Source organism: Marmota monax, unplaced genomic scaffold, assembly GCF_021218885.2.
Source record: "Marmota monax isolate L192 unplaced genomic scaffold, Marmota_monax_Labrador192_F-V1.1 WCK01_AAM20220418_F8-fsc00011, whole genome shotgun sequence".
Lineage (NCBI taxonomy): Eukaryota > Metazoa > Chordata > Mammalia > Rodentia > Sciuridae > Marmota > Marmota monax.
In genome coordinates, this window is record NW_026693082.1 from 14,439,192 (window position 1) to 14,460,760 (window position 21,569).

General features: G+C 42.0%; 1 long non-coding RNA gene across 1 annotated transcript in view; it reads right to left on the minus strand.

Annotated features, from left to right (window-relative positions):
- Window positions 1-21,569, minus strand: part of LOC124099256 (uncharacterized) — a 46,588-nt gene that overhangs the window by 9,035 nt on the left and 15,984 nt on the right. Inside the window, exon 4 of the long non-coding RNA XR_006853895.2 lies at window positions 11,450-11,537. This is a non-coding gene — a long non-coding RNA (uncharacterized LOC124099256). The remainder of the gene's footprint in view (window positions 1-11,449; window positions 11,538-21,569) is intronic.

Consider the following 21,569-nt stretch of genomic DNA (forward strand, 5'->3'; position numbering starts at 1 on the left):
GATGTGGCTCGGTGGTTAAGTGCCCCTAGGTTCAATCCTTGGTACTAAAAAGTTTGCAAAATATGATGTGAACAGAATCAGAGGTGTTCTTTTTGTTGTATAGGGTTATTATTTGACAAAAGCTATTGAGAAACAGCTATAAAATGATAATTGGCTTTATAATTGTCAATATGAAGCCATTCTTTGGGAAAATGATAGATGGCAAGGCCAGTTGCCATTGTCTACAGTAATTTACAAAAATGGAGACTGTGGGATTGTGTCACAGAGAACACAGCCATTCCTACTGCACATCACCAAATGGCCCCAGGGAATTATGTGGCAATAGTAGAGACACTCCAAAAGTCTGGGTATCTGCCAAAAGGGGCATTCTGCTAAGAAGAGATTAGACATGTTTCCAGAGATGCCCTGCTGACAATTTCAACTTGAAGCCAATAAAGGAAGCAACCAAAAAGAACAGGTTCTCTGAACCTAATTGAGACACACCAAGAGATTTTCAATGATGCATTGAAAATACTGTGTATGCAGGACCAGTAAAACTCCACACCACGTCCAGCCACAAGAATGGGATCCTAATTAGAACAAGTTGTACTCCATGTATGTATAATCTGTCAAAATACACTCTATGGTCATGTAGATCTAAAAAGAACAAATTTTAAAAAGAAGAAAATGCTGTATATGTTAAGGAGAAGCAAACGTGTCATATTAGAATTGCTGATAAGCAGGAAGGCAAGACTGGTCTCAGGCAAGCACGGGCTTTTCACCTGTGACACTTTGCTCAGATGGTTTAATGGCCTGAGATTCTATAAACAGTTGAGAAAGACAGGCAGGTGAATTGAGGGTAATGACAGGTGCCGTGTACCTACTATATTCACATGTTTTATATACATGATTTTGCTTCCTGTTCACAACAGGCCTGTGAGAGGGGACCATTTTCTGAAGATGATGGAGATGTCACATAACTCATTAACAGTCATCAAGACAACAAACAAAGAATAGCACCAGGGTTGGGCTGTCCAGTTCCACCACTGACCCTCTACCATGCTCTCTCAGAAAGGCTCCTGTAGTCTATACTGTGGAAAAACACCTAATAATTAAGTTTTGGTGGTGCTCTCTTAAGAAATTAGTGTATTTATGCAAGGAACTGACCAAAAAGTTGAAAAATATTAAGAGCTGCTCTAAAGAAGGGAGAGAGAGCACATAATCAAGACAAGGAGGGACAGGATCTGGAGGTTGGCGCAAGCTCCTCATTAGCTAGGCTAGCTGAGGATGCATAGGAAAACTGGGGGAAAACTTGCTTCGCCCCTTAGAATATGACAAACATGGAAATAGCCCTTCTCAAGGCCAGTGAGAGAATGACAGAGAGAAAGCGAAATTCCTCCACGCAAGTTTGCACCCATCTTTTCCATCCCTAGAGAGATCCAGGGTTGTTTTTTTTTTTTTTCTGCTAAATGCTTTTAGCATTATGAAAGTCCTTCTTCTCTCTGCACACCAGACTGATACAATTTGCTTTCTTACAACATTTGCCCTTTTAACAACTCCTGTTTAAGCTGCCTTACTGGTTCCCTGTCTGCTTCAATTACTCCTATGTAGGGAGAGACTGGCATAACCCTGTGAGTGTGTGTGTGTGTGTGTGCGCGTGCGCACATGCCTGTGTGAGTCTGTGCATGCATGTGTGCCATGGAAATGCCTGTTTTTATAAATTACTACTAAAATGAAAGGAACACAGATGAAAATTATCACTAGTCTCTTAGAAACAGAAGTGACAGGGTTTTTTTTTCCTGATACTAGGAGAGAAGTTGAGGGTTTGGCTTTTATCTCCACCTGTTGTCTGCCTGCAAAGCCCACTGCTTGACATTATTGCTGTAATTTTGTTTTATTTTGATTCCTCTGAGAGACTCAAAGGATCATAGAAAGGTTCATTATAATTCAGCAATTAGTGTGTCTGCTGCTTTCCTCTCCTCCTGACCAAAAATGCAAGGTCATTTTGTCCCATGAAAGTCATTTTCTGCTGACATCTTACACATTAATTTGCTGGCATTAAAATCCAGAGGCAAGAAAGAGCAAAATGTCAAAATTTCCAGCAGGTTTTGTGCCTGGAACAGTAGGAAAAAGTGAGTGAAAGACGCCTCCCAGGCAACTGCCCTTCTTTGATCCAAAAAAGAGTGTTCCTTCCGTTTTTATGTGTGGAAAAAAAAAAGGAATAGTTGAAAGGCATCAGCTTCTGAAAGACATCTCACTGGAAATTAATCTTTCTGAAATGCCAAGTTCACCTTGTCACTCTCCAGTTCTCGAATCTTCCCTATAGGATGATGTTTGCATCTTCAGCTGGCTTTCAAGGTTCTCTCCTCAGTGCTCATTCTGGCCTGAAGGTGATTTCTCATCCTCACCCACGGGACCTGCCTACCTACTCAAATTGTTTTATACCAAGAAAGTTCTCATTTCCACCCTCAATACCACTTCCTAGGCTAAATCAGGGTCAGCTTCATGGTCCTGTAGGGGGATGTTTGCACAGGGCTCTCTGCCTGTAGAAGAGCCTGGCACTCAGAGTTTGACAAGTGGTTGCCATCTTGAAATTCTTAATAAATATGCCTTTGAACCTGTGATTGTCCCTCCATGGGTCTTGGAGGACAGGCAGAGGCTGGGAACCACAGCTACTAACAGCCCTACTTCCCTGAGATGGTTTCCTGGTCCCATTTACTAGGGACCATAGCATGATCAGCCTTGAACCTTGATCAGAGTATGTAAAACTTCTGGAATGGAGAATGCATTCCTCAAGAGTCATCCACTGCTTTGTATCAGATAGTGGACTTATGTGAAAGGGAGATTAATTTCCCTGACCTGGCTGATATCCTGCATTTTCATTTTACACTGGACCTGGCTGATATCCTGCATTTCATTTTACACTGTATCATTGTGGTCTTAATGTCTGTGACCCTCTAATATTTTCATGTTGAAATCTAGAACTCAATACGCTAGTAGTAAGCGGTAGGGCTTTGGGGCGGAGAGTAGGTCATAAAGGTGGAGGCTTCATAAAAGAGATCAGTTCTCTTGCAAAGAGACCCAAGGAAGTTCATTCCCCCTCTTTTGCCAAGTAAGAACACATAGAAGGCGCCATCTTTGAAGTAGAGAGCAGCCCTCACCACACACTGAATTTGCTGGTACCTTGATGGTGGACTTCCTGGCCTCCAGAACTGTGAGCAATAAATTTTGTTATATCAGACCAAGTGAACTGAAACATGTAGCCTAGCATGTCTAGAATAATAGGTTACCTGTACTTCATTTTTCATCAGATTCATCATGATAATTTTAGTTCTTTATTCAAACTGTTGAGGATATCTGGAATTATAATCATGACATCATGAATGCTACACACATGGGCTTTTTAAACATTTCCTTAAATTAGTGATATAAAAAGTAACAGAACTAAAGGTGGAGTCTTGTAACACCCATTAGAAGCCTCCTGTTCAGTTCACTCAATTATGCATTATTCTTGTTATCAGCTCATTGATCTGACAATCTGAATATATTATCTATTCATCTGACATCTATTCATCTTGTCCTCAAGGAAAACTATTGTGAAGTGCCATTTCTTTCTTCCTTTCTCTGCCACCCCCAGCCCTCCACAAACGAGACTCACCTACACCTCCCAGCCCCAAAGTTTTCCTCTACCTCAGTATATCAGACCAATGATGACTTGAATTCTTTTTCAAAGATAAATTACTCAAAGGATACTGATTTTAAAAGATAAAACAAGCTTATTAAAAAAAAGAATGAGGGCTGGGGTTGTGGCTCAGTGGTAGAGTGCTCGCCTAGCATGCTTGAGGCACTGAGTTTGATCCTCAGCACCACTTAAATGTAAAATAAAGATATTGTGTCCACTTAAAACTAAAAAACAAATTAAAAAAAAGAATGAAATTGTGGCATTTCCCAGCAAATGGATAGAAATGGAGAACATCATGTTAAATGAAATAAATCAAACTCAGAAACTCAAAGGTCAAATGTTTTGTCTCATATGCGGAAGCTAGACTAAAATAAAGAAAGTGGGGAGGGGAGAGGAGGATAACATAAAGGACCAATCCGATATAAATTTATAGATGAGCAAAAGTAAGTCTAGTAGAGTAGAGGAAGAAGAAAGGGAGAGGGGAGGGAGGACAGGAGAGAAAAGGGGGATCATGAACCAAAATGGATTTCCATGCATTATGAATTTGTTTGGATGAACCCAACTACTATGTATAACTATAAAGTATAATTTTAAAAAGGAAAAGAAATAAAAGATAATGTAGGCTTTATTCAAACTATTGCAATAGGGGAGAGAGACTCCAGCATAAACTCAACTCTGCTGAAACAGAAGGCAAGAGGCTTTTTAAATGCTAGGGTGTACTGAAGGGAAAGTCCTGGAGGATGCTTGAGAGAGACTGGCCAGTGTGGTTAGGCCATCTGTGTTTGCTAACGGGGCCTTCCCTCCCACGGAGTCCTGAAGGCACCTGGCCTATCCTTGATGATACACTAGAAATGATGTCTTCTAGGCCCTGGAGAAAAACATAATATATTTATAGAAGATACATATGAAAGGAACACAGAGAAAAAAGGTTATAATTCAACTTTTCTAAGGTAAAAAGGGAGGTCAGAGGCCTATAGTCAGGTTCTGGTAGGAACAAACTAAATTATTTTGGCAGCATTGAGCTTTCTTGGTAAGGTATTTGAGAGAGTTGGATTCTCAGGCTAGGGATGTGGCCTTGAGCTAACAGAAGTCGTCAGGGTTTGATCAAGTCTCTTAGTTAATGAGAGGGAATGTTAAGTGTCTTTCATTCCAAGAATTTCACTATTCTCCTTATGCCATTCAACTGCTCACAAATTCCCTCCCTCATTCATCCAGACAAGGATGCAACACCCCATTGCTGACCATTGGCCTCCCTGAGTTCCAGCTCCTTTGACCCCATCATGGAGTAACTCTTTGGTTTCCAGGAGCCCAAGCTGGAATCCTTTCCATGAAGTTTTTGGGAGCAAGCTCCTGTGTCATTCTTTCTCATTCATTGAAGCCTTGCTCTTGGCTACTCGCCTAGAATCAACAGCAAGGTGAGCAGTAGAAACCCACACAGAGACACCACTTGCCTGTTATATCCCTTAGTCCTACCAGAACCTTCTCTATCAGTGTGGTCCACTCCCAAGGATTACCCTGCTTAGAACAGTGGATCTGGGACTACGTCCACATTTCCATGAAAATCTTACCATATGCTGAACACTTTACCCACATCACATCCTATCTCCCACCACAAGAGAAAATGGCTCACTGATGGTTTTGGGTAATGTAAATGATATGGGGAGTTAATAACTGCATTTTCTTTCTTTTTTTTTTTTCTATCTTCTGCACCAAGGATAATGAGACTCGAACTTGAAGAAGCTGAAGCCCCAGAGAGATGGAGAGATATTCAGAGAACATTTAGTGGCTTAAAATGAGAAGACGTGTTGGGCTCCCCAAATTACCACCAAAACCATCATAGAAATAATTAGAGAGCCACATTAGTGGTCTTCACAGTACCCTGGAGAATGGAGGAAAGCCCCAAAGCAAACCGTTTCCTAATGATCATAAAAGGGAGAATTAGTTGTTCATAGCTGTGTAGAGAACTGCCAATCCATAAGCTTCCTGTTGATTTCCTGATATCCCAAACTGATATTGAACAAACTTTGGTGAGTGTTTTAGGAGAACACTATAACTGATAAAGATGATATTTTAAAAGTCACTTTTTCCACTATATTGCTTATTAAAGTAATGGGTAAAAAAAAGCTGAGAGAGAATATGAATTCAGTTGCATTCTAAAGCATCAAAAAGAAACCAATATAAATCAAATTGATTAACAATAAATTTTTGTTTGGGGGTTGAAATAACCACTTATAAAAGCATTAGAGGTAGAAGACCCATCTTGACAGGAAGCTATATTTAAAAATCTGAGTTTAGTTTCAACTCACTGCTTTCTTAGCCAATTTAAAGCAACAAGTAAGGCAGCCACCAAGTTAGCTAGCACAACGTTACGCCACATTAATTAAAGTTGATGAAAATACAACAGATTTCCAATACACTCAACAAGACTACATCTGGAGTCTTAGGATGCGGGATTGTCCAGTATGATATTCATTAAAAAGGATACTATAGTTTGGATCCTGAATGTCCCTACAAGGCTTAGTGGCAATCTGTGGCAACTCCAACATGCTACAATAGTATTCCAGTGCATATCTTCACGTGAACACATTTTCATTTCTATTGCATGAATACCTGTGTCTGGGATTGCTAAGGTGGGTGGTGTTTAATTTTACAAGGAATGGCAAACCTGTTCAGTAAATTTTGCTATCTAGAATGATAGCAATCTACAAGACTTACAGTTGCACCATATCTACCACTAGTTGGTATTATCAGGCATTTAAATTTCTTATTATAGTTTTTATTTGCATTTCTCTGATGACTATTAATGAGCATAGTTCCAGGTACCTGCTGGCCATTGGTATAACTACTTAATAAAGCATCTCCTCAACTATATTTGGGTAGAGTATAGATATTTGGCATATATTTTCTCCCACTCTGTGGCTTGCTTTCCATATGGTAATTTTTTTAAACAGAAGTTTTCATTTTGATAAAGTTCATTTTATCAAATTTTTATCTTATGGCTTTGTATTTTGTGTACTATCTAAGGAATCTTTGCCTGCTCAAGGTCACAATGATCCTATCCCATTTTTTTCTCCAGACGCTTTATCATTTCAGCTTTTACATTTATTTCCATGATTCTTTTTTACTTAATTCTTTGTGTATCATGTTAGGTAAGTGTCAGAATTCATCCTTTTCCCTATAATAACTAGCACCTGAACTAACTTGGCATCTTCATCCAAAATTATTTGGCCACATATAGGCAGGTCCATTTTGGGATTCCATTTTCATTCCATTGATCTATATATGTCTTCTTATAACAATGCTACACTATCTTAAACACTTCATCTTAATAGTAAATCAAAGAATCAGATGTGTAATTCCTCCAGTTTTAACCTTCTACAAAATTGTGTTGTATTTGCTTGTTTATGAGTTTGTCTTAGAATAGGTAATATATGTACACAAAGAGATTTTCAATGAGAAATAAGCCTTCCTGCCACCCTTCATTCCTCAGCTCCCAATTCTCCTCCTGAGAAGAAGCCACTTTTAGAAGTTTCTCATTGTTTTCTTCTTCAGAGATTACAACTGAATTTTACAAAATTGAGTCAGACTTTAAAGGCATATTATCTACACACACTTTTAGAAAAGAAAAACAATGCCATGATATTATTTTCCATATCAATTCAAATTTCCAGTAAGTATGCTTGTTTCAAGCGAGGCCAATCAATATTAGGAAGATTCAGCTTTGCTAATCATGCACTTAATTTTATCCCACAAGAAAGAGGAGCAGGGACATTTATGTGAATCACCCAGTCACCTTAATTCTGTTAGAGTTGTTTAAATATGCTGCTTATTTTTAGTTTAATTGCAGCCTAATTATATAACACCAAGTAATCAGAGCTTGGTGATACTAACAAATTGATCCACAAGACAGACTCAGAAGCCTAGTTAGGAATCATCCAAGTACATGACTCAGAGGTCACCCATCTCAAAGATCAAGATGTTGCAAAGCTACAAGTGCAGACAGAATTCAATTCAATTCACAAGTCCTTATCAGTTATCGTACAATATGAATTCTTGTACTGGATAATGTGAGAGAATACAAAGAAAAATCCTTCTAGTGCCCTCTAGGAATTCACAATCTAGACAGACATGAACATCCCTGATCCCATTGAAAGTTCTAGAACTGAGAAAAGTCTGTGGAAACTTGAGTCTTGAAGGGATGCACATTCTGGAAATTAGAAGATGATTCTATTTAAGCTTTTATTGAATTCAAACCAGTCATCAGTTCAAAGCTCTATAGACTTGCATTTCATTCTTATTAAGAGGAATAATTCGATCTCTAAATAAGGTCAGTGGTTCTTCAGAATACAGACATATCAAAAAGAAGCCTTTGGGAAGGGGCATGGGGGTAGGAAGGAAAGTAGAATGAATGGAAATTATTACCCTATGTGCATATATGATTACATAACCAATGTAATTCTACATCATGTACAACCAAAAGAATGAAAAGTTACACTCCATTTATATATAATGTGTCAAGATGCATTCTACTGTCATGCATAACTAATTTGAACAAATTTTTTAAAAAGGCATTGTTAGAAACTGGAAATCTACTTTTTTGTTTAATTCCTGCTCCATTGATTGCTGTATTGATTATGTTTAATTACTCTTTGGAGAACACCAAGTAAAAGTCATACTATTCTTCCCCTCTGCCAAAATAAAAGTATTTGGTGCCTTGTTTTCCTTGGAGGAAAGGAGACAAGTGGTAACTGCTGCCAAGCCCAGGAAAGCTGAGAAGTGAAGAGATAATAAATAGTCCTACTGGGGGAAATGGAGAGAGAATTCCAGGCTTCCTCCAAGACTTGGCATTTCCTCCGGATTCTTTGGAAATCATGAAGGCTTGACAGAAAAGGAGTTGTATCTCAGAACCATGTGTCTGATTCAGAAAAGAAGTAACATTGTGGGTAGAATACAGGAGTTTATGGGCTTTCATTGCCCAGAATTTCTTGTTTATATGTATTACTGACACTCAACAATAGATACGTGTGTAATGGAGTATTGTAAGTTAGGTGGAAGGTGCATTCCCTGTAGATAGTAAGGGTGTTCCTGGTACAAGAAGAGAGAAGGATACACTCTATTAAACAAGCTACCCTGAAGAAGTTCTTGAAAAATTATTTCATCAAAGTGCATCTGTTTGTGTGTCTTTTGATGGTGTGATCAGTTACTAAATATTCAAGTAAGTATCCTGCAGATCTCAAAAGTCAGAGCTAACAAAATTTGAAGCCTGATTCATTATTTTATAGCTAAGCTCATTGATTGACTACATAAAAGACTAGTGATTTATCAGGATCAGAAAGCTAACATGAAAGGCAAAAATTATCTTCCTGGTCTTACCCTTGACTGGTTATTGTAGCTATATCAGTTAAGAATGATTTCAGCTGCAAGTAACATAAAACCCAACTAACAGTGGTTGAAAGAGAGATTTATTTTTCTTATGTAACAAAGGAGCCCAAATAGCATTGGTTCAGCTGTTCAGGAAAACCATCAAGAACCTGGATTCTCTTCTTCTTCTACCACCACCAGCATTCTTAGAATGTTGACTTTTTTCATCTTTACAGTTTCACTGGTCACAAAAGGACTGCAGAAGCACCAGTCGTCTTATCTGCATACCAGGTAGAGAATAAAGGGAAATGTGGCACCAGATTAACTATCCCCATTATCAGGGAAAGCAAAAGTTTTCCCTAAAGCTAACAGAGCTAACCCTCATGGGCTAGAATTGAGTTATATTGTCGCCATAGGCTGCAAAGGCAGCTGGGAAATTAGCTAATTCTCTATTGTAGAAGGCAGAAAGGAAAAAGAAGGCAGAGGGTAGCCATGAAGCTAACCACTCGATGGTTCCCATTACAATATATAATTAAACAATTACGCTTCTTTAGGCTTCGATTTTCACAACACCAAAAAGCAATATCGAAAGGCACTGCGACTGTAACTAAATCAAAATGAGGAGAGGTTCACAGATGCCTGAATGTATAACCAACATTTTGGACCAATTAGCTCCGTCTCTGGCTTAGTTGGAAATTTCGCCCTTTCTGCATGGAAAGATAACCTGGTAAATCACAGCCCCGGGGGGCCTTGTTTGCTCTGCCGCTGGAAATCAGAAGCCTGAAATAATACAGTGCTGTATGGAGGGGTGAGTTTCCTCTCTTCAGCACACCCCCCACCTCACTTCAAAGCCTCGGGTTCGGGGCTGCAAGCCTTTGAAGCCTTTTGGTCCCAAACTGAAACATCTCCCAGCAAAGTCTCTGATTTAAACGGGTTCAAAAGTACGACGCACTAGCATGCATTTGGCACAGGAGGACAGTGCTCTTTTGAGCTTGCAAACTTCTACAGCTGGTGGCTGAAGTGTGCTGTATCCATGTGGGGGTCGTGATGGTAGTTATTTAATCTTGTGTTTTGGGAAATGACTCCAAAAGGCACCAAGTGCAATGGGATTCATTTTCCACTGTTCTGCACCTTTTGGACTCTCCAGTGAATAAACAGTCTTTGTAACAGGACTGCTGAGATAAGCGAACAATAGGTAGAACTGTAAAAGATAAGGTGTCGGTATACTTTCCATTTTTTTTTAACCTAGAATGATAACCATGACTCTTTTGAGACTGTATGTTGAAGATCAGTGAGAAAAAGAATCCAACACAGACTCAGCCTTGACACAGACAGAGTGAAAGCAGAGTGCTGTTCAGGGAGCAGCATCAAAACCTGGAGGTTAGAGAGAAAAATGGATAGATGATAGACAGACAGATAGATGCACAGACAGAATGGGTGGAGGGAAAGAAAAAAGGGAAGGAAGGAAGAGAGAAAAGAAAAACAGAAAGGAAGAAAGAATCTAAACTTGAATCTTGGTTTGGCAACAAGACGAATCAAATGGTGAATATAGTTATTTGGCCTCAGAAAACTTAAGCTTTAAAATCCTGAAATGATGATGTTTTGCTACCGTTTTTCCATTCCCCTCCAACTTTAGTAATACACCCTGGGCATAAGGGTATACTTTAAATCCTTCTGTATTGTCTTGTAAGATCTTCCCTGAGCCATGTGACGTTACCCTGAGGGTGGTGGTAAGTGCAAAAAAAAAAAAAAACAATGACCATTTTCTAAAACTCCAGTACAGTTCACATGGGTTTGCCTCAGCAGGAACAAACACTATACATCAGGAAATATAAGGAAAACATAATTTCAACTTGAATTTGGATTTTCTTTCAACTTGAGTGGGTGCTGTCGTGCACACCTGCAATCCCAGGGACTTGGGAAGCTGAGGCAGGAGGATAGCAAGTTCAAGGCCAGCCTGGGCAACTTAGGGAGACCCTGTCTCAGAATAACAAATGAAGAGGCTTAAGGATGTCACTCATTGGTGAAGTACCCTTGAGTTCAACCCTCAGAACCACACACACACACACACACACACACACAAAAGGACCATTATTTCCATTACAACTACTACTATATATAAACATATGTATAAACATTGGTACATCTATAGGTGGTACTTTCCAGAGTAAGATGTCTGAGATTTAATGACATCTGACAATGTAAGCACATTATTTTCTTGTGGGCTGTCATCATTGTAAGAGAAGAACTGTGATAATTCATAAACTTGATCACAGACATTCAACTAAGACCATAAGACCATAAATGCCAACTTGACACAGCATTCTACCTTGCCAGGAACATGATATTCTGTTTAGTTTTTCATAGACCATCATCAGAGTTGGTCCAATAACACCTGTATGATGGTGGGGCAGAAAACACACAAACCTGGAGCCAGAAAGCCGTCCAAGATCCACCATGTTCCATTTGTTGCCTTGGGTCAATTATTTTGCTCCTTGTGCCTCAGGCTCTTCATCTGAAAAATGGAAAGGATAACATTCATACTCAAAGAATAATCGTCTTCCATGAAGTGACATACAAAAATGTACAAAATATCTGGCATACAGCAGATACTCAAATAAATGGAAGTTGTGTTTCCTACCCATGGTTGACGACATTGCTCATCTGCCTTAGAAAGAGCCCGTTTCCAGAGATTTATGATATGACACATGTATGGCCATAAGTGGTGGCCCTCCCTCTGTTTCCATAAGTCCTCCAACAGTGACAAGCACGTAAGCTTACTGGCCAGGATTAGAAATTTTAGGACTGCAACTAAGCTTACCAATAGAGACTGAAAGAGTTTCTACATATGGGTCTCCTTAGCACTGTACTTTAAGCCAAGGATCGGGAAACAGCACTCTGCCAAACTGACTTTTGTAAATAAAGTTTTATTGGAACACAATCATATTAATGCATTTAGACAGTGTCTGCGGATGCTCCGACGCTCCACCAACCGAAGTGACGAGCTGCAACACAGACCATATGGCCTGCAAGCCTAGGGTATTTACTATCTGGCTGTTTATGGAAAAAGTCTGTCGAGCCCCAAACTACAACCACAGCGAGGTTTAGGTACTCGACTGGATTTTTCTGTGCAGCACACTTCACAGCCCCAGCAGTGTCTTGGTATCATTTACATGTAAAATGGACACCAGCTGGTGACAGGAGGCTCAGGGCCGTATAAGCAGACTGCAGTACAGAAGTAAGCAGAGTCACAGCAAAGTTATATAATGGGAGTTGCAAAGGATACAAAGAACCCCAGAGTGAGAGAATTCACGATAGGCTAGAATCTTGAGGAAAGGCTCTCCAGAGGAATTGGGGGAGGAATTAAAGTAGAGAGGAGGATAGAAAGAGCAATATGGAAAGGTATTCCGGGCAGGAAGAGGCAGAGCAGAAAGTCACACAAAAACAAGAAAGGGCAAGACGACCAGTAAAGAGAGGAGCCCAACTGCAGGATGTCCTGGCAGAGGGCAGAGGGCACAGGGGTGGCAAAAATGGGTTCTGCAACTGACTGGGCAAAACTGGGAAGATCTGGGTCTGGAGAAGGTGTAGGTGACTCATCAAGAAAGAGCTAAGGCGGTTGGTTCCCCATGCACTGCCTCGACCACATCATGGAAGGAGTCAATCTTGGGAAAACAGAGATTAGAGATCAGAACCCTGAGTTTTTTCCTATAATTCTAGCATGATATGAAGACACTCTTATTTGAATAGAAATGGAGAGGAAGAGACAGATATAAGAGGATTTGTAAGCCAAAGCTTGGTGACTGCTCTTTATCACAGGTAATGGACTGGAAAGGGTCAAAGAAGATTCTAGAATTTCCTACTGGGGCACCTAATTCAATGGTGGTACCATCAATAGAAAGGAAAAGCCCATTCCAGGCCTGTAGTCACAGCTGAGGCAGGAGGATCCCAAGTTAGAAGCCAGCCCAGGCAACTTAGTAAGATCCTATCTCAAAAATCAAAAAAGGGCTGGGGTGGAGCTCAGTGATAGGGCTCTTGGCTAGCAAGTACGAGGCCCTAGATTCAATCACCAGGTCCAATAACAAAAGAAGAAGGGCCAATTTAGAAGAAAATATTTGAGGACAGAGATGTGGCTCAATGGCAGAGCACTTGCCTAACATGTGCAAGGCCATGGGTTCAATCCCCAGCACGAAAATAAAAGGGTAGGGGGGAGAAGATGCTACAAGGAAATATTTATGCACCCTTTTTTGCCCCTCCACTTTTTTACTGAGGTAAAAAGAAAAAATAATAATATAAAATTTACCATCTCAACCAATTTTAAGTGTACAGTTTAGCAGTGAGTATATTCACATTGTTGTGGAAAAGATTTCCAGAACACTTTCAACTTGCAAATCCAAAACTCTATACCCCTTAAATAATAGCTCCCTTCCCCCTCTTGTCCCTAGCATGTATGCCCCTTTTAAATAAACTTGGCATTACAGAATATTAAGTATAGTCAAGCACCACACAATGCTGTTTAGGCCAGAGATGGACCATGTATACCACATTGCCCAGTGACATAGTTATCTTAATTTGTGTAGATACACTCTGTCATGTTCACGTGACAAAATCACCTAATGAGGCATTCTCAGAACATATCCCTATTATTAAGTGATGCATGCCACTAAAAAAAAAAATAATGAATTCAACGATTTATTGTTTTGTGGACCTCAAATCTCACACTTCTGAGATTTGCATATTAACATACATCATCTACTCTACACATGCAGTCACTCAACAAATGTTTGGTACCAGCTTGTAAGTGTAGGAGGAAAGGTTCAGTTTGAAAAGTAAGGGAGAGATAAGATGAATGCAGAATGGGACACACCAGGTGGGAAGGGTGGGTAGCCATCAGGTGACAATATGGGTCTGAAGTTCAGAAGACAGATCTGGACTAAGGATACCAAAGGTAGGTACCTAGGAAGTATTAGCATCTATATGACCTCATGTAACCCCCACAACCATCCTATGAGGTAGTTGTTAGCCTCATTAAATAGCTAATAAAACCAAAGCTTGCCTAGTCACAGAGTTGGAGAGCTGAGATTTGCTCCTTGATATGTGTGAGTCCAAAGCCCCAAAGCCCATACTCTATTATACCATATTGTTTCTTCCCATGAGGAACCTTGTGACCCCCAGCTAGACATGTTTTCATTAGTCCAACCTGTTCTTTGTCATGCATAAGATGTCAAGAAAATCGATCAGCGTTGTTGCTTCGAGAAGGGCATCATTTTATAAATCAATGTCTTCCAGATTTCCCAAGAAATCTGGTTTCAGAAAGAAGGCCATTCCTTGATATGTATGATAACAAGACAATGAGGGAACAGCCTTCCCAAGCCCACTCTGGAACCCAGGGAGAAGGCCTTATAATTGTGTTCTCTTGAGTTCACATTACTAAGTCACATCTCTAAACAAAGAATGGACACAGGAAGGTCCCACGGCTCTCAAACAAGGCCCCCAGGATTCAGAAGAATAACAGAATCAGTCTTTCATAAAACAACCACCACCCTCAGCTAATGGGCAAAATCCACTTCAGACACACACACACTACTACTACTACTACTACTACTACTACTACTACTTCATTTATTGGTATTTAAGCAGATTTATTTCAAAGGTACTAAATCTAAAAGTGGCATAACTTCATCTTCTGAATTTCACATGGGGAAAAAAAAAAGAGGAGAATAAATGGGCAATTATGAAGGAGAAACAGCAGAGCTTGATGATAATAAAGAAACAAGCCACCCAAAATCCCAGCATCTGTGCACAACTGTCCCCAGGTGCTGGACAGAGTGTCAGACATACAATTAAAGAGACTTTCATGTCAGAATGGCACAGCAATCTGAACTGTGAACCAAAGCCTCAGGTAAGAATTCCCCACCTGGCTCCACACAGTCCAAACTTCAACCATCCCAAGCCACCTGGAAGTCACAGGATCTGAAAAGCCTCCTCGACTCATGATACTGGCCAGAGCTGCTGGAAGAGGCCTCATCGACAGCTTAGTGCTGACTCTCAGATGGCCTGACCTCCCAGCACTGACCAAATGACCCAGACTGCAAGGCATCTCTCGGTCCGGTCATGCTAGCCGTTCGAGGAAAGTCAAAGAATGTGATGACTGTCCTCATTACCAGGGCCTTTGCCACTGCCATCATGTTCCTAGATTCTTTGGATCTGTCTGTGTGAGCACACGGGCCAAGCCACAGCTGCTGCAAGTGCTATTCAGACACCATCTCAAAATCTGCCCCCTGGTCCAAGTCCCACAAGTTGAGATCGCTTGTTAAGCAAAGGTCATGTATGTGCGGGTGAATTTTTCTGAATTTTTCTCTCCCTCACCTCCATCTTCATTTGCATCTGTTATTGCCACAGCCCGCTACGGGATCCTTCCTGACAGCAGTAACCATTCAGCCCACAAGCCACTCTCCTGGGTGAGAAGACAGAGGTATGGCCAAAGACATGTCCAGGTACAAGATCTTCATTAGGAACTGGTTAAACCAAAAGTTAGTAGAGTGCAGACCGTGGCCCCTGCATTTGGGGAACTGGATTCTTATTTTAGCTCATGAAGGTGGGTTCTAGCCTGAGTTCCTCAATGACAAAGGTAACATCTACTAGTTACCCCTACTATCTGTCCTATTAGCCTTTTACGAATAAAAGCAGGATAAAATGAAAATAGGGATGCAAATATGACTTCTCAAAGTCCAAAATGAAACAGTGTCACTAGTACAGATGAACGCATCTGCCCCATGTATCATATCCAACTTGACTACATTTTTTAATTATTTTTTTATTATTTTTTATTTATATATGACAGCAGAATGCATTACAATTCTTATTGCACAAATAGAGCACAATTTTTCATATCTCTGGTTGTATACAAAGTATATTCACACCAATTCGTGTCTTCATACACGTACTTTGGATGATAATGACAATCACATTCCTCCATCATTTCTAACCCTATACCTCTTCCCTTCCCCTCCCACCTCTCTGCCCTATCTAGAATTCATCTATTCCTCCCATGCTCCCCATCCCTACCCAACTATGAATCAGATGACTACATTTTTTTAAAAATATTTTTTTAGTTGTAGATGGACACAATATCTTTATTTATTATTTCCATGTGGTGCTAAGGATTGAACCCAGTGCCTCACATGTGCAAGGCAAGCACTCTGCCACTGAGCCACAACACCAGACCCACGACTACATTTTTTAACGCAATTATTTTTTTCCACTCCAAGCATCAGAACCTGGTTCTAATTGTCAGTACCTGAAGGGGGCCTTTCACCGAATGCCTTATGAAATTGACAATAAGATTTATTGAGATTGAGTTATGTTCCGTGATGATTGTTTATTTTATTAGCTATTCTTAAGTAATAAAACCTGATCCGAGATTTTCTGACCCTTTAAAACTAGTAACAACCTTTAGCCAGTGTAAGCTAGGACATAGCTCTCTCCTGGACCCGTTTCTTATTTCTCTATATCCTGAAAAGTCTCTACTCTAGGGCACTGGCTTTGGTTGGGAGAGCTCTGAGATATGCACCAAGTGCCCACAAAATTCTGCACTCTATTTGGGGATCCCCAAAAATACAAGATGTTGAAACTCCAAAGCTGAGTTTGCCCAGGAAGCCGGATCCTTCCATAAGGGCCATAGCCTCAGGGTTATAAACCTTTTTGGCAGAAAGGGCCCTTCCTGCTGGTGTCTCAGCTGAATACGGATGGATCCTAATTGCCCAGAAAGCAGGATGGTACAACAGTGGCGATGTGTCCCTAGAAATGCCACGTGAGAGAGCAGCTCAGGGTGTTCCTGTTCCCAGGATTCTACTTCTAGAGCCTTCTATACCCATCTCCATGGTAAGCCTTATACATATATCAGCAGTTCCTTCTGAGAATTTACCATGTGCCGGGCCAAGTGCTGAGAACTTTGCATTTAATCCTCTTAACAACTGTTATCATCCACTTTGTACAGATGAGGTAAAAATAGCTCAGGAGGATTAAGTAACAAATCCCAGATCCCGGGAGGTAAGCGGTAGAGCCAGGATTTGAACCTAAACTGACTCCAAAGAATCCCACAGACTGAAGAAAGTGAAGTACAACATGGCCAGGCGAACCCATCATCTTCACAAAAGTGAGAAGATTCTTCCTGTTTTGGTTCATCTACAGCTGGAAGCAGAATTGACTTCCTTCTTAAAAAAAATCTAGTCTGGTCTCTGTGACTTAGAGAAATAGTCAAGTGTTAAATGAGCCACTCTGGGCCAGGAGGATAAAATTAACAAGCATGACACTACTGTTCTTTTTAAATGTCAGCCATGTTTCAGGTGTTGAGAAAGTCCCTCATTATGATGGGCACACACAAGATGTTCCTTCTTCCCTCGTGGCTCTGAGTGGTGTGGGGACACTTAGGTGGAGAAGGGAGACTGCAAATGTCACAAGCACCCAGGCCATATCACAGAGACGCAGAAAGGAAGGACCTTGTTCTGTTCCATGAACCCTGATGTCCAAGCCAGAGAAAAGGGCCAGGTGTGTCACATGCCACCTCTTGGGTTACCTGCAAATGACACTGCAGCTTTCTTAACAAGTTTCCACAGAGTCACCCAGCTCAGAGCAAGGCTCAGGTTTCTTGCTTCCTATAACAGAAGCAGGGAGGGGAACCTCAGATTTCTTCATCAGAGATTCAGAGAGAGAAAAAAAAAAACCCTTCTTTGTCAGAGGCTTATTTGAAAAGGCATGCACAGATGAGTTAGAATCTGGGACCGTGTCCAGGTGGAAGTCTTGCCTGGAATTCCTAATGCATTCTTTCTGTTATTAAAATAATATAGGGAACCGGGTGGCTTGTTGCTTCTCTGCATGTAGTCAATTTGGCTCACGCTGTGTGACCATTTAAAATCTGACCTCAAGTGGTGCCAGTTTAAAAATCTTTTCATTCTGGGTATGTTGCCATTCCACACAACAAGCCCATGGCTGTTGCCTAAAGTATTTCTGCAAGCAAAGAGTAACTCAGTAGAACCAAGACTCTTGCCAGAAATGATGCAGTCAGCTGGGTTGCTCCATGTCCTTTTCCCCAGGCCCCACCCCCTGGCCCGGCCCTGCCCACAGCCAGCTCTCTGATCCACTCTTCTGGTCTATCTCCTCTCTTCTGCCGACACAGACTTCCCTTTCTACTCCAGGGAAGATGTTTCCAGGTGGCTGGGTTCTCATGATACTTTTGCCTTCTGACAAGGAAAGAGCAGTCCTGCCCTACCTCCCCAGAGCTGAGTCATCACCACACAGGAGGACAGAGCAATGAGTGGGGTGGGTGAGGGGAGGGGGGAGACATGCACCTGGATCTGCTTTCCAAGAGCCAGTTTGCAAACTGCCCTTGACCTCCATATTCTCCCAAAGAAATATGGGGTCAAATAGGGAAAAGCCACCACATTTTCCATGAGGCAACTGAGTTTCCAAGATGTAGCCAAGTCATCTTCCAAGATGTCACTAAGAAGAGATGTGTACACTTGTGTGCCTGTGTATGTTTCTGTGTGGTGTGTGTGTGTGTGTGTGTGTGTTTATCTTGGTAGGTCTAACCTGTCCATCTGTGTTTCAAAAATAACTAATTCAACCGGGCATAGTGACACACGCCTATAATCCCAGTGGCCAGGGAGGCTGAGGCAGGAGGATCGCCAGTTTAAAGCCAGCTTCAGCAACAGCAAGGTACTAAGCAACTCAGTGAGGCCCTGTCTCTAAATAAAATACAAAATAGGGCTGGGGATGTGGCTCAGTGGTCAAGTGCCCCTGAATTCCATCCCCAGGACACTTCAGCATTGAGAGCCACACCTGGGAACCCCTAAAGCCAATGTGACAATCCCATATGAAATCTGCCACCCGGTAACCTGCAAAGTAGCAAAAAGAAACCCACAGCGTCATCGTCTCCTGCTACCACTGCCAGTTCCTTCTCTAGGTCTTCCCTCTGGCCCACTGAGGACATCCTATTTTATCTGAGCTCAGAGCAGATGAAAAAGCAATTGTAGCATTTACAGCATCCACATAGGATCAGCCCGTTGTCATAATCTCTGAGAGGAAGGAAATAAGATGGTGTTTTATTTTTAAGTAGCCCTGGAGATTTCAGTGATTGCATTAAAATTTTAATCACAAACTCCTTAAGTTAGAAGGGGAAAAAAAAGAAAGAAAAGAAAAAAGGCCACAAAGGACTCATTGTATAAGAGAGTTTCACCATTTGGAGTTCTTTTATAAATTTGTGTCAGATCACAATTTGCTGTCTGGGAAATGTAAATTAGTTATTAATGAGCCAAAATTCTAACATCAAAGGCTGTGCATCCACATGCCAGAGAGAAACAAAGAGCCCTCACAGCACCATCGAGTGCCGTGCGCTGGCCTGAATGCGGCATTCATCTTCATGCTCTTCACTGCTGCCTTATTAAGATCGCTTTTCGAAAATGTAATGGCACAGGGCACCTGCATCATTAGCATCACCTCCACCTGAGCATGGCGTGCCTGTCAGAACTCTGGGCAGCCTGCGTGTGCCCAAAGGCAGCTTTGCACAAAGCTCAGCTGATGGCCCCTTTCCGCCCAGCTCACGCAGCTGACCATTTTCAAAGTGCATTTCGTGTTTGCAATATGACCTGACCCAAATGACATAGGGGACGAGGATCTGTTTTTGAAGTACTCCCATAGAGTTCTATTTATCTCTACAACCCTTTTTTATTTCTGTTCTGATTGGGAGCCTAGATATAAAATGCACACCCAGAATTAGAAAGAAAGATAGTTGTTGTCAAGCCTTTGGAAATGGCCGTCAGAGTCATCTAACGGAAGTCCTGCAGGCATTTGGAAATATTCACTGATTCATTCTTTCAAACAGACACTGTTGTGCTCCTGTTGGGTGCCTGCAATGGAAATAGAATGTACCACCCAGTGGAAATAGAATGGTGTGCAAAAGAGACAGAACCTGCCTTCATAGAGCTCACTGCCTCATAGAGAACAGGCACTAAGTAATTGCTTAATCAATTCTACAGGAAGTGCTGAACATTAGGAGAAACTTTAAAAAGCTGGAGGACCTACAATAAGAGGTCCCTGGTTTGGTTAAGGTACTGGAACAGGCTACAAGGAGGAGATGGCATTTAGGCAGCAACTGAATGAGAAAGAAGGGTTCATTTTGCAGAGAAACTGAAAGTACAGATAAGAAACTAGGTGGTGGCATTCAATAAAGAGGTGAGAGTTGAAAGCAGAGCAAGCTATGGCTCCCTGACTCATATGCCTCTGCTCCCCAGAGTGGGGCCCCTTGACCTCGGCCTCCAGGCTTGGCCTAGGGGAGCAGGCTGTTCCCAGCCAGCAGAAGTGTGATGCATTCTAGGATCCCAAGTGCCCGTGGGAAATCCCAGGTGACTCAGCATCACGCCACCCTGCTGGTGTGGTGTGCTCTTCCACCCAGTGAGAATCACGCTTCTGTGGCTACACCTAGGGACCTCAGATCCAGGAAGAAAGTCCCACTGGACCATGACCCCAGGGTCACCCTCCTGCCCATTGCCCATGTCTGGATTTCCTCCTGTTACCTGCCCTAAGGGTCCTCAGGTTTCCATCTGTCCTCTCTTGTCCTGTGGAACCTTCCTAATGGACCAGCTGTCTCAGCAGATTCCTAGGACCCCTGACCATGGGTCCCCAACTCATCATCCAGCTGCTGACTAGCTGTGCTCTCCCACACTGACCCATCCCAGTGGCCAGGTCACTCCCAGGGGGACTCCAACCTCCCCAACCCCAACAAGAGGGGTGCAGCTACCTGAAGGAGAGATTTGAAGGGCAGAAAAGTGAAGGGGAAGGTAGAGAAGAGAACAAAGCAGTCAAGGTCAATGTCGGCAGAAAACGATTAGCATCTCCGAGTGGCAGCCCAGGCTCTGGAGGTCTTGCTGGGCAGGCTGAGCAGCTCTGCCCCGTGAACTGGGCTGTGCCTGCCCTCAGCTTTGTCACTCTCACTCCTCCAGCCCCACCCAGGCCCCTCACCCAGAACTTTCTAAGTGGCACGTCTTTCAGTTCCTCCAACAGATTATAGTTTCTCTCCCCTCTGGACTTTTGAAAGCCTATTTTCTGGGCCTGGAATTTATACATCCGCCCCCTTACACTGCCTCCCCCCCCCCATGTGTGTGCACACGCACGTGCAAACACACACAGACACACACCTACTTAGCCCATCTTTTGGTCCTCAGCCTGGTCAGACTCTCCCTCTAGATCTATCCTGGACACATATTCCATTTCTCCCTGAACTTCCTGAAGGGTGGAGGTGGGGGGGGTCTCATCTCATTTTAACTGGTGACTTATTTGCTTGTGTCCTCTGCTGAACTCCAAGCTTGTGAGATCTGGACTACTGATTTTATTCATTTTATATCAGTTTCTTCTCTGCCTGTTGATGGAGTGCACAAACGCATGATAGAAACCCAATAGCTACTTGGGGGCATGGCAATTGATGAATACCCACACCCACCTTTCCTCCTCCACCACTATCCAAGGAAGAAAGCAGAATTGCTTTCCATGGACC